Consider the following 11,554-nt stretch of genomic DNA (forward strand, 5'->3'; position numbering starts at 1 on the left):
TCATGATAGCCAAAGATTTCATTAAGATAATGTTTCTACAATAAATTTAAAATACTTAAAACTCATCAACACACCACTTCTAAACTTTGGCAAAAACTTGTGTGAGACGGTCTCACGGGTCGTATTTTGTGAGACGGATCTCTTATTTGAGTCATCCATGAAAAAATATTACTTTTTATGCTAAGAGTATCTCTTATTTGGGTCATCCATGAAAAAATATTACTTTTTATGCTAAAAATATTAATTATTCACTACAAGAAAAATTAGCTTTAACAACACATCTACGACAACGGTTTTTATTAAAACCGTTGTCTTTTTACCTTTAACGGTTTTTCCTAAAAAAATCCGCTCAAAGACAACGATTTTAAAACTGTTGTCTATTAGCGTTTTTTTTGAGCTACGACAACAGTTTATAAAAACCTGTTGCGTTTCAACTGGTTTTGCGACCGTTTAAGTTAAATCTGTCGCTAAATTAGCGACGGTTATACTATACCGTCCCTAATTTAAATTTTGCGACGGTTAATGTATAACCGTCGCAAAATTTAGCGACCGTTTACAGTAAAACCGTCGCCGATGTAAAGATAGCGACGGTTTTACAATAACTGTCTCTAAATTTAGCGACGGTGGTTTTTAACCGTCGCTACTTTTAGTGACAGTTTTGGTAATACCGTCGCTAATCTTAAATCAGCGACGGTTTATACCTAACAGTCGCTACATTTAGCGACGGTTTTTTAATATCCTTCGCTAAATATAGCGACAGTTCTTGTAAAAGCATCGCAAATTTAAATCGGCGACATTTAGAAAATTAAAAGTCGCAATTTGCGACGGTTAAAGTCAAAACTGTCGCAAACTGTCCATAAATATCCCATCCCTCGGTCCATTTTCTACCATACCACTTCACAACACTTAAAAATTTTCTCCCTTACACAATTTTAGTTTCGATTTTCTCTTTAAAATTTAATAAATTTTTAAAATAAAAAATATAGTATTTTCGACGATAAATCAAAAATATAGTTTGCATATTAGATTGTAAGTTTTTTTTATATTTATTAAAATATTAAAAGTGAAATTTTTTTTATTTTACTGCATAAATTAGCGACGGAAATCATACAAAACCGTCGCTAAAATTAGCGACGAAGTTTATAAAACACTGTCGCTAAATGTAGCGACGGTGTATAAAACCATCGCTATTTAGCGACAGTTTAAATTACGACCGTCGTTAATTTTAGCGACGGTTAACAATGATGTCCGTCGCTATTTAATTTGCGACGATTTTTTAAAAACCGTCGCAAATTGTAACTACCACAACACTCTCCCACCGTTGTCTTTTAACGAATTCTTTAACCACATGACCTTTAACAACGATTTTATATACCTACGACAACGGTTTTTCACCCTCGTCTTTAGACGTGTACGACAACGGTTTTTCACCGTTGTCTTTAAACCGTTGTCTTTGAGCACACCCTTTAACCACAGGGCTTCTAACTACGGTTTTAAAAGGCCTACGACAACGGGATTTTCCCGTTGTCTTAGGCTTTTTTTCTTGTAGTGATTGTTGTGAATATCGATAGGGCTGACCCGTCTCACAGGTAAAGATTCGTGAGACTGTCTCACAAGAGACCTACTCTTTAAACTTTATTAATTCTATACAATTGTAATTTTAAATAAGAATTCACTAAATTATTTGGAATTTAGTTACTAGCTATGGGGTTTCTTCTTTAATAACGATGTTATATATATTTATATTTTTAGTTATTTGAAATCATTACATACTATCATAATCGTATAAATTTACTAATATTTTATTGTATTTATTTGAGTAAATTACATAATAAAATTTCAAATGGTTAAACTTTTGAATAAACTTAAAAAAAATAACAAAATTTCCGATAAGTGAATCAGATGCAGCACAAAATAACAACAGTATGATTCTTATTATTGTCGAAGCAAGGTCTATTTACTTCAAAAGTAGCTCAATTGTCATGTCTGAAGATCAAGATATATGATATTCGACACTGTTTAACAATTTAATATTAAAACAATAATCATTATATCACTTATAAACCAAACAAGTATATTTCATAGATAAATCATTAATAACTTGCTTTTACAATGAATATTCTCAAAAACGAAATATAATTGTGATTGCATAAATTTCGAACCATCTTCTTCATCATCTCCAAAACATAAATTGTTCTCGTTGTCTAATTGTTCTTTTTTTTTTTATCTGATGGGAAAGAGTGAAGAGTAAATGTTGAGGAAGCACTCAATAAATGGGGACCATTTGAGTGCATATAATAACAAATATACAAAATTTTCGAAATTCTTAATCATCAAACATATGGTATCATAAAATGATCGTAATCATAAATCATAATTCATGAAACATAATTTGATGTTATAAACAAAATGCACTGAAATTCATATAATTTTCATGATTCACTAATATCAGGTCATATTTGGTAATCATCTGAGGGGCGAGACCATAGTAACAGTTGTATCTCATCCTATCATGGTCATAATCTTAACATATTTTGGAATTTCATCTGATATCCAGTTGAATCATAACAGTGTTAAAATCGTAATATGTTTTAAAATGACACGTATCAAATAAAGCATGCTTGAATGAAACTTTCGAAAACAGAATCAAGACATATACGAATTTAATTTTCAAGGCATAAGTTCACTTACATATGGTCAAGAAAAAACTTGAGAAAAGTGAAAGGGTTGTTGCTCATAGATTTACCGAAAACAATTAAAAACGAGTATATCAGAATTTAGTGTTGTGCTCGGTGTTGGCAACACCAGCACACAACACGGCAGCGAAAATTTATATTTAACACACACGTAAATTTTAGTAAATGAACACAGTAATTTAAATCATGCACAAGTACGAATACTTGTGCGATGCCTCATGGCAAAAACTTCACTAGACAAATATGTAAAACGTTTACGCAAACCAATACTAGTGAAAATAAAAAAACTAAATTCCTTGACACTCCAAGGAATTAAATGTAATGCCCGAGATTTAATTACTGTAATCAGAAGTGGATTAATTAACAGTATTGAGATTGTAGGAGCTCGAGTGGAGAAGCAGGGCGTTGGTGCAATACAAGCCAAGANTATATATAGACACACACACACACACACACACACACATTCTTTCATTCCTTCAGCAAGACAAGAACCGAGAGCCTCTGGAGAAAACTCCCTCAAGTTTCCTTACTTCTTAGATTTGTGATTTTGAAAGATCCGGTTATCAGAATTTCGATACAAATACAGTTTTGTACTCCTCTCGTCAAGAGCTACAAAAGGACGTATGTTTTCTTATGTTTTGATATGATTTGGAAATAGGATATTGAAGGAATCAGATAGAATTGATATATGGTGTTCTTGATATGTTAGACATTGTATAATCGAAACCGGATTGAAGAACAGATACTGTAAGGAATTGTTATGATTTTTCAGAGTTGATTTGATTGAGATGATACGGATATGGTATCAGATTATGAATTAGATTGAGTATTGATCAGAACAGATCTGAGTTGAGTTGAATATTGATACTATGCCTATTCGATATGTCATTTCAGATTGATATTGACAGCTTTGAATTTGAGACTTCGACAGAGCCAGAAATCGACGAAAGGAAGGTATAAATCAATATTAACCGGGAGATCGACTTAAGCCAGATTGGACTTGAGTTTCCCTAAACCACATACTTGTATGTTATTGTTTTCATACTGTTGTATTATTTGAATGAATATGCTTGGTCTATTGATTTATAGAAAAACAGAGAATAGCAGATAGCTATTGAGTGAGAGTCGCTGACAGAGGGGCCAGATTACGACATAGTGATCATTGGCCCATTGCACATTGTCAGAGTAGGCATTGACGGATATGCCAAGTCTATGGCGGATATGCGAAGTCTATGGATATTTGATTTATATCGATGTTGCTTAGGAAGGGATCGATTCCTATCACGGAGATTCGGTATATTGTAATATCCAGGAACCGGGATCCCTAGATTAGAGATGAGTCGAGTTTGAGATGACAAGTCAAAAAGTTTTATCTGTATTTACTAATGTGACATAAATTATGATTCATGTTCTTTGATACATGGTTTATGCTTTTACATATGATTTTATGTATTGTATTGATTCATTGTTTATACTGGGATTTTATTCTCACCGGAGTTATCCGGCTGTTGTCGTGTTTGTATGTGTGCATGACCACAGGTGGGAAAGAATCCGGGTCAAGAAGAGGATGAGAGAAAGGACAAGTTAGCGTGGTGATCCGGATTCAGAAGTAGATAGGTTCAACACTTGATATCTAGTAGTTGAACCCTAGTTTGACTTTGTTGAACGTTGTACAAGAATTGTACTTTTATACTGATATGTATATTAGAATGATTCCATTACGTTCCGCATTTTAAAAAAAATTTTAGGCCCTGTTTATCTTAATTGATTGAATTATTCCCAACGAATGATTAAGAAATGAATTAGCGTCCGGGTCCCCACAGCAGGTGGTATCAGAGCAGTAGGTTCCTGAGATTAAACTAGAACAGAGCAGTAGGTCTAGAACTGTAGGTTCTGTAGACTGAAATAGAAGCTAGTGAGCGTGGTAGATTGAGTTTTCTTTCCTGCTTTTGTGTGCTAGCATGATTACTGCTTTTATTATTACATGTTTACCTGATTTGATTGGTAAACTGTATTAATTGAGAATGAATCAGAACCGATTCTTGATCAGCAGTAAGATGATCGGAGGGGGGACTGAACTGAAACAGATTTGTTGTATTGGGTTACTAATCCTTTTGATAATCAGATATGTCTCCCCGAAGAGTACCAGAACAGGGTAGTACTTCGGCTAATCCGATGGATGTGACAGCAACTCCGATGGAAACGCTACTGAAGAGATTTCAGTCGTTTAAACCGTCAACCCTGAAAGGAACAGAGACTTCTGTTGACTGTGAGTGTTGGTTAGATGACATTGAGATTCTGTTTGATTCGTTGGATTACACTGATGAGCGCTGAGTCAAACTGATTGAACACCAATTACATGACGTTGCAAAGAATTGGTGGATCACGAGAAAGAGAGCTTTGGAGCATCGAGGTACGAATATCACTTGGAATGTCTTTAAAACTGAGTTCTATCAGAGATTTTTCCCAGTGTCATACAGGAAAGACAAAGGGGCAGAGTTTGCGAATTTGAGACAGGGTCAGTTGAATATTGACGAATCTGTGGCCAAATTCTCTACATTGCTCCGATTTGCTCCTCACGTTGCTGAGAATGATGAAGCTGTGGCCGATCAGTTCATCAATGGCCTGAATCCCGAGATTTTTACGTTGGTGAACATCGGGCGATCAAATAACTTTGCTGATGCCCTGAATAGAGCAAAAGGAGCTGAAGATGGTCTGATGAGACAGAAAAGAGCTTCGTATGTTCCTACAGCACCGAGACCACAGCAACCACCTCCCAGATATGAGAGTGGCAGCAGCAGTGGTGGGAAGAAGGATTATCTGAAAGCCAGAGGAAAACAGTTTAAGAAGTCTGGCAGCAGTTCTTCTAGCTCCAGTGGTTCACGACAGAGCCAAAGTTATACCGGAGTTTACTGCAGAACCTGCGGAGGGAGACATCCCACTGAGCAATGCCAAGGAGTGATTGGTAGTTGCCGTATCGGCAGACAGCAGGGACACTTTGCCAGAGTTTGTCTACAGAGAGGTTCCCAAGGATCCCAGGGAGCAGAATCAGTTGGACCAGCGGCTCAAACTGATAGACGATCATCCGCTGTATATTCTTTTCAGCCACCACCATCCACCCAGTCACAGCAGAGGCCAGGAGAAAGCCAGACAGTTAGCTAGCCTCATAGACAGCAGGCCAGAGTATTTGCTTTGACAGAGGAGAAGGCTCAGGAAGCACCAGACGATGTTGTTGCAGGTAACTGTTCTTTATGTGGTTATCCTGCTTACGTATTGATAGATACAGGTGCTTCTCATACATTTATATCTGAGAGATTTGAATTGAGTCATGCATTACCTGTTGAGTTCTTATCTGCTGTAGTGTCTGTTTCTTCTCCGTTGGGGAAATGTTTGATATCCGTGAATTCGGTTAAACATTGTACACTGCAGTATGAAGGGCATGAGATTGAGTTAGATTGTATTGTGTTTGGGTTGTCTGGTTTTGACTGTATTATAGGTATTGATATGTTGACCAAGTACAGAGTTACCGTTTATTGTTTCCACAAGATTGTGAGATTCAGACCTGACATGGCTGACGAGTGGAAATTTTACGGTAAGGGTTCTAGATCTAGAATTCTTTTGATATCTGTAATGTCTATGACTCGATTGTTACAGAAAGGAGCAGAGGGGTTCCTTGTCTATTCAATTGATTTACTGAAATCGAGTCCATCATTGGCGGACTTGCAAGTGGTGTGTGAGTTTGCTGACGTCTTTCCAGATGAGATTCCGGGATTGCCTCCGATTCGAGAGATAGATTTCAACATTGAATTGGTACCAGGTACAGTTCCGATTTCTAGAGCTCCGTACAGAATGGCACCTATTGAATTGAAAGAGTTGAAGGAGCAGTTAGAAGATTTACTGGCCAAGGGATACATTAGACCGATTGTTTTTCCTTGGGGTGCTCCAGTGTTATTTGTGAGGAAGAAGGATGGGTCAATGAGACTTTGCATTGACTATCGGCAACTGAACAAGGCTACGGTAAAGAATAAATATCATTTGCCTCGTATTGATGATTTATTTGATCAGTTGCAAGGTTTTTCTGTTTATTCCAAGATCGATCTGAGATCTGGATATCATCAGTTGAGAGTCAGAGATTCTGATATCTCGAAGACAGCGTTCAGAACCAGGTATAGACATTATGAGTTTATTGTCATGCCGTTTGGTTTGACGAATGCTCCAGCTGTTTTTATGGGTTTGATGAACCGTGTGTTTCAGAAGTATCTCGATGATTTCGTGATTATTTTTATCCATGATATTTTGATTTATTCGAAGAATATGATTGATCATGCTGAGCATCTGAGAATTGTGTTGAGAACATTGAGAACTGAGAAATTGTATGCAAAACTGTCGAAATGTGAGTTCTGGTTGAGACATGTTGTATTTCTGGGTCACATCATATCCGGATATAGTATTTCTGTTGATCCTAGCAAGGTTGAGGCTGTGATCAGTTGGCTGAGACCGACATCAGTACCAGAGATTCGTAGTTTTATGGGTTTGGCAGGGTATTATCGACGATTCATTAAAGATTTCTCCAGTATTGCAAAACCGATTACGCAATTGACTCGGAAGAACGCTCCATTTGTATGGTCTGAAGACTGTGAGTCCAGTTTTCTTGAGTTGAAGAAAAGGCTGACCAGTGCTCCGATCTTGACTATTCCATCAGGTACTGGTGATTTTGTCGTTTATTGTGATGCTTCTCACAGAGGATTGGGATGTGTTTTGATGCAGCGGGGACATGTCATTGCCTATGCTTCGAGACAGTTGAAGCCACATGAAACTCGTTATCCAATTCATGATCTTGAATTGGCAGCTATTGTATTTGCACTGAAGATATGGGGACAACCTCTACAGTGAAAAGTTTGAGATTTATTCTGATCACAAAAGTTTGAAATATCTATTTTCGCAGTCAGAATTGAATATGAGACAGAGAAGATGACTTGATTTGCTGAAAGACTTTGATTGTGAAATCAAATATTATCCGGGAAATTCGAATGCAGCCGCTGATGCACTGAGTCGAAAGGTATGTTCTTTAGGTGTTTCCAATTTGATAGAAGATTGCTGTTTGTCTGGATTGATATTTGAGACAGATAATAGACCATTGAGATTATATGTTGTTCAAGTCGAACCAGAGCTGATTTTGAGAATTAAAGCGGCTCATAAAGTTGATCAGAATGTGCAGAATTCTATATCAGTGGTCAGAGCAGGGCATCGATCAGAATATCAGGTACGTGACAATGTACTGTATGTGACTAATCGATTCGTTGTGCCAGATGTTTCAGAGTTGAGACAACAGATATTGTCAGAAGCGCATAGCAGTCGATTTAGTATTCATCCTGGTGGCAGAAAGATGTATAATGACTTGAAAAGACAGTTCTGGTGGAAACAAATGAAAGCTGATATTGCAGAGTTTGTATCTAGATGTCTGAATCGCCAGCAGGTTAAAGCAGAAAGAAAGAAACCAGGGGGTCTACTGCAGAGTTTGTCTATTCCTGAATGGAAATGAGATCACATTTCCATGGATTTTATGACGCAGTTACCGAGATCCTCCCAAGGTTGTGATACGATTTGGGTTGTGATTGACCGATTAACCAAATCTACATGTTTTATTCCGTACAAGATGACGTACAGACATGACCAGATGGCAGAGATCTATGTCAGAGAAGTGGTCAGATTGCATGGAGTGCCGAAGTCGATTGTATCAGACCGTGATCCTCGGTTTACTTCGCACTTTTGGCACAGTTTGCAGCAGGCTCTCGGTACGAAGTTACATCAAAGTATCGCATATCATCCTCAGACCGATGGACAGTCAGAGCGGACTATCCAGACACTGGAGGATATGCTGAGAGCGGTAATGCTAGATTTTGGCACTAGTTGGCAAGATTCTTTGTCACTTTGTGAGTTTTCGTACAACAACAGCTATCAGACGAGTATTGAGATGGCACCGTTTGAAGCGTTGTACGGAAAGAAGTGCAGATCCCCTCTGTATTGGGATGATATCTCTGAGGTGCCTGAGATTGGACCTGATATGATACGAGATATGACTGAGAAAGTGAAGCTGATTCAGAAGAGCATGAAGACAGCTCAAGACAGACAAGCTAAATATGCCAATGTGCGACGAAGACCATTGGTATTTGAGGCAGGAGACAGAGTATTTTTGGAGATTTCACCTTTCAGAGACGTTGTCAGATTTGGCAAGAAAGAGAAGTTGTTTCCACGATATATTGGGCCGTATGAGATTCTCGAGAAGATAGGAGATCGCGCCTATCGACTCGCATTACCGCCTTCTTTGTCTGGAATACATGATGTCTTCCATGTATCTTTATTGCGGAAGTACATTCCCGATGCTTCACATATTCTTCAGCCAGATGAGGCAGAACTGGACGAGACTCTGAGTTATTTTGAAAAGTCGATCCAAATTCTTGATCGTAAAGAAAAACAGCTCAGAACGAAGACTATTCCGCTCGTGAAAGTTCAGTGGAATCGACATGGCACTGAAGAAGCTACCTGGGAGACTGAATCAGACATGAAACAGAAATTTCTAGAGTTATTCCATTGATGTGAGTTTCCTGTTTAGCTTTTGTTATACATTTCCTTCTGATATGATTTAATTGCATGTGATTTCGGGGACGAAATCGTATCTTAGGGGGGGAGAAATTTAATGTCCGAGATTTAATTACTGTAATCAGAAGTGGATTAATTAACAGTATTGAGATTGTAGGAGCTCGAGTGGAGAAGCCGGGCGTCGTTGCAATACAAGCCAAGATGTTGGACAGAACATCTGGCGCCTGAGCGGTAGAAGATGACCGCCCGAGCGCCAATGCACCAACAGCTTTGTCTTTGGACAGAACGTCTGGCGCCCGAGCGGTAGTTTTTGACCGCCCGAGCGCCAGTGGATAACAAGCAAAGTTCTCGGACAGAACATTCCGCGCCCGAGCGGTGCATTGTAACCGCCCGAGCGCCGCCTGAAATATGTGAAAATAAGCCTCTTCCTCATGCAAGTGGATATATATATATATATACATTCTTTCATTCCTTCAGCAAGACAAGAACCGAGAGCCTCTGGAGAAAATTCCCTCTAGTTTCCTTACTTCTTAGATTTGTGATTTTGAAAGATCCGGTTATCAGAATTTCGATACGAATACAGTTTTGTATTCCTCTCGTCAAGAGCTACAAAAGGACGTAAGTTTTCTTATGTTTTGATATGATTTGGAAATATGATATTGAAAGAATCAGATAGAATTGATATATGATGTTCTTGATATGTTAGACATTGTATAATCGAAACCGGATTGAAGAACATATACTGTAAGGAATTGTTATGATTTTTCAGAGTTGATTTGATTGAGATGATACGGATATGGTATCAGATTATGAATTAGATTGAGTATTGATCAGAACATATCTGAGTTGAGTTGAATATTGATACTATGCCTATTTGATATGTCATTTCAGATTGATATTGACAGCTTTGAATTTGAGACTTCGACAGAGCCAGAAATCGACGAAAGGAAGGTATAAATCAATATTAACCGGGAGATCGACTTAAGTCAGATTGGACTTGAGTTTCCCTAAACCACATACTTGTATGTTATTGTTTTCATACTGTTGTATTATTTGAATGAATATGCTTGGTCTATTGATTTATAGAAAAGCAGAGAATAGCAGATAGCTATTGAGTGAGAGTCGCTGACAGAGGGGCCAGATTATGACAGAGTGATCATTGGCCCATTGCACATTGTCAGAGTAGGCATTGGCAGATATGACAAGTCTATGGCGGATATGCCAAGTCTATGGATATTTGATTTATATCGATGTTGCTTAGGAAGGGATCGATTCCTATCGCGGAGATTCGGTATATTGTAATATCCAGGAACCGGGATCCCTAGATTAGAGATGAGTCGAGTCTGAGATGACAAGTCAAAGAGTTTTATCTGTATTCACTAATGTGACATAAATTATGATTCATGTTCTTTGATACATGGTTTATGCTTTTACATATGATTTTATGTATTGTATTGATTCATTGTTTATACTGGGATTTTATTCTCACCGGAGTTATCCGGCTGTTGTCGTGTTTGTATGTGCGCATGACAACAGGTGGGACAGGATCAGGGTCAAGAAGAGGATGAGAGAAAGGACAAGTTACCGTGGTGATCCGGATTCAAAAGTAGATAGGTTCAACACTTGATATCTAGTAGTTGAACCCTAGTTTGACTTTGTTGAACGTTGTACAAGAATTGTACTTTTATACTGATATGTATATTAGAATGATTCCATTACGTTCCGCATTTAAAGAAAAAAAAATTTAGGCCCTGTTTATCTTAATTGATTGAATTATTCCCAACGAATGATTAAAAAATGAATTAGCGTCCGGGTCCCCACATAAATTGCATCAAAACAAATCAATACTAAACACTAGATGCATAAAATCAAAAACGTATTGCTTAAAACCAACGAAACCACTCTTCGATCAACATTCTGCGTCAGTGTTGTTGTTCGAGTGTTTGCAACACCTATCAGCAACACAGTGATTATGTGAGTCAATCACACAAAATCTCCATGCGAATCTTCGATACTGAATTTGTGTAGGTTCAGCAAAGCTTCAACAGGTGTAGAATATCTCTCTATCAAAACGCGCACGCACCTTCTCTTCACATCTCTCTATATATAGATCTCCCACTTAGCACTAAAGATCTTTCCACAGAAACTCAAATCCTATACACAAGGAAAACAAGAGTTTTAATAAGAATCAAAATCTATTCATATCTAGTAAGTTCCCAAATTACATTGAATAATTCCCAAGATTAATAAGATTATCT

Source organism: Primulina huaijiensis, chromosome 3 (genome assembly GCF_012295235.1).
Source record: "Primulina huaijiensis isolate GDHJ02 chromosome 3, ASM1229523v2, whole genome shotgun sequence".
In the NCBI taxonomy this organism is placed as follows: domain Eukaryota; kingdom Viridiplantae; phylum Streptophyta; class Magnoliopsida; order Lamiales; family Gesneriaceae; genus Primulina; species Primulina huaijiensis.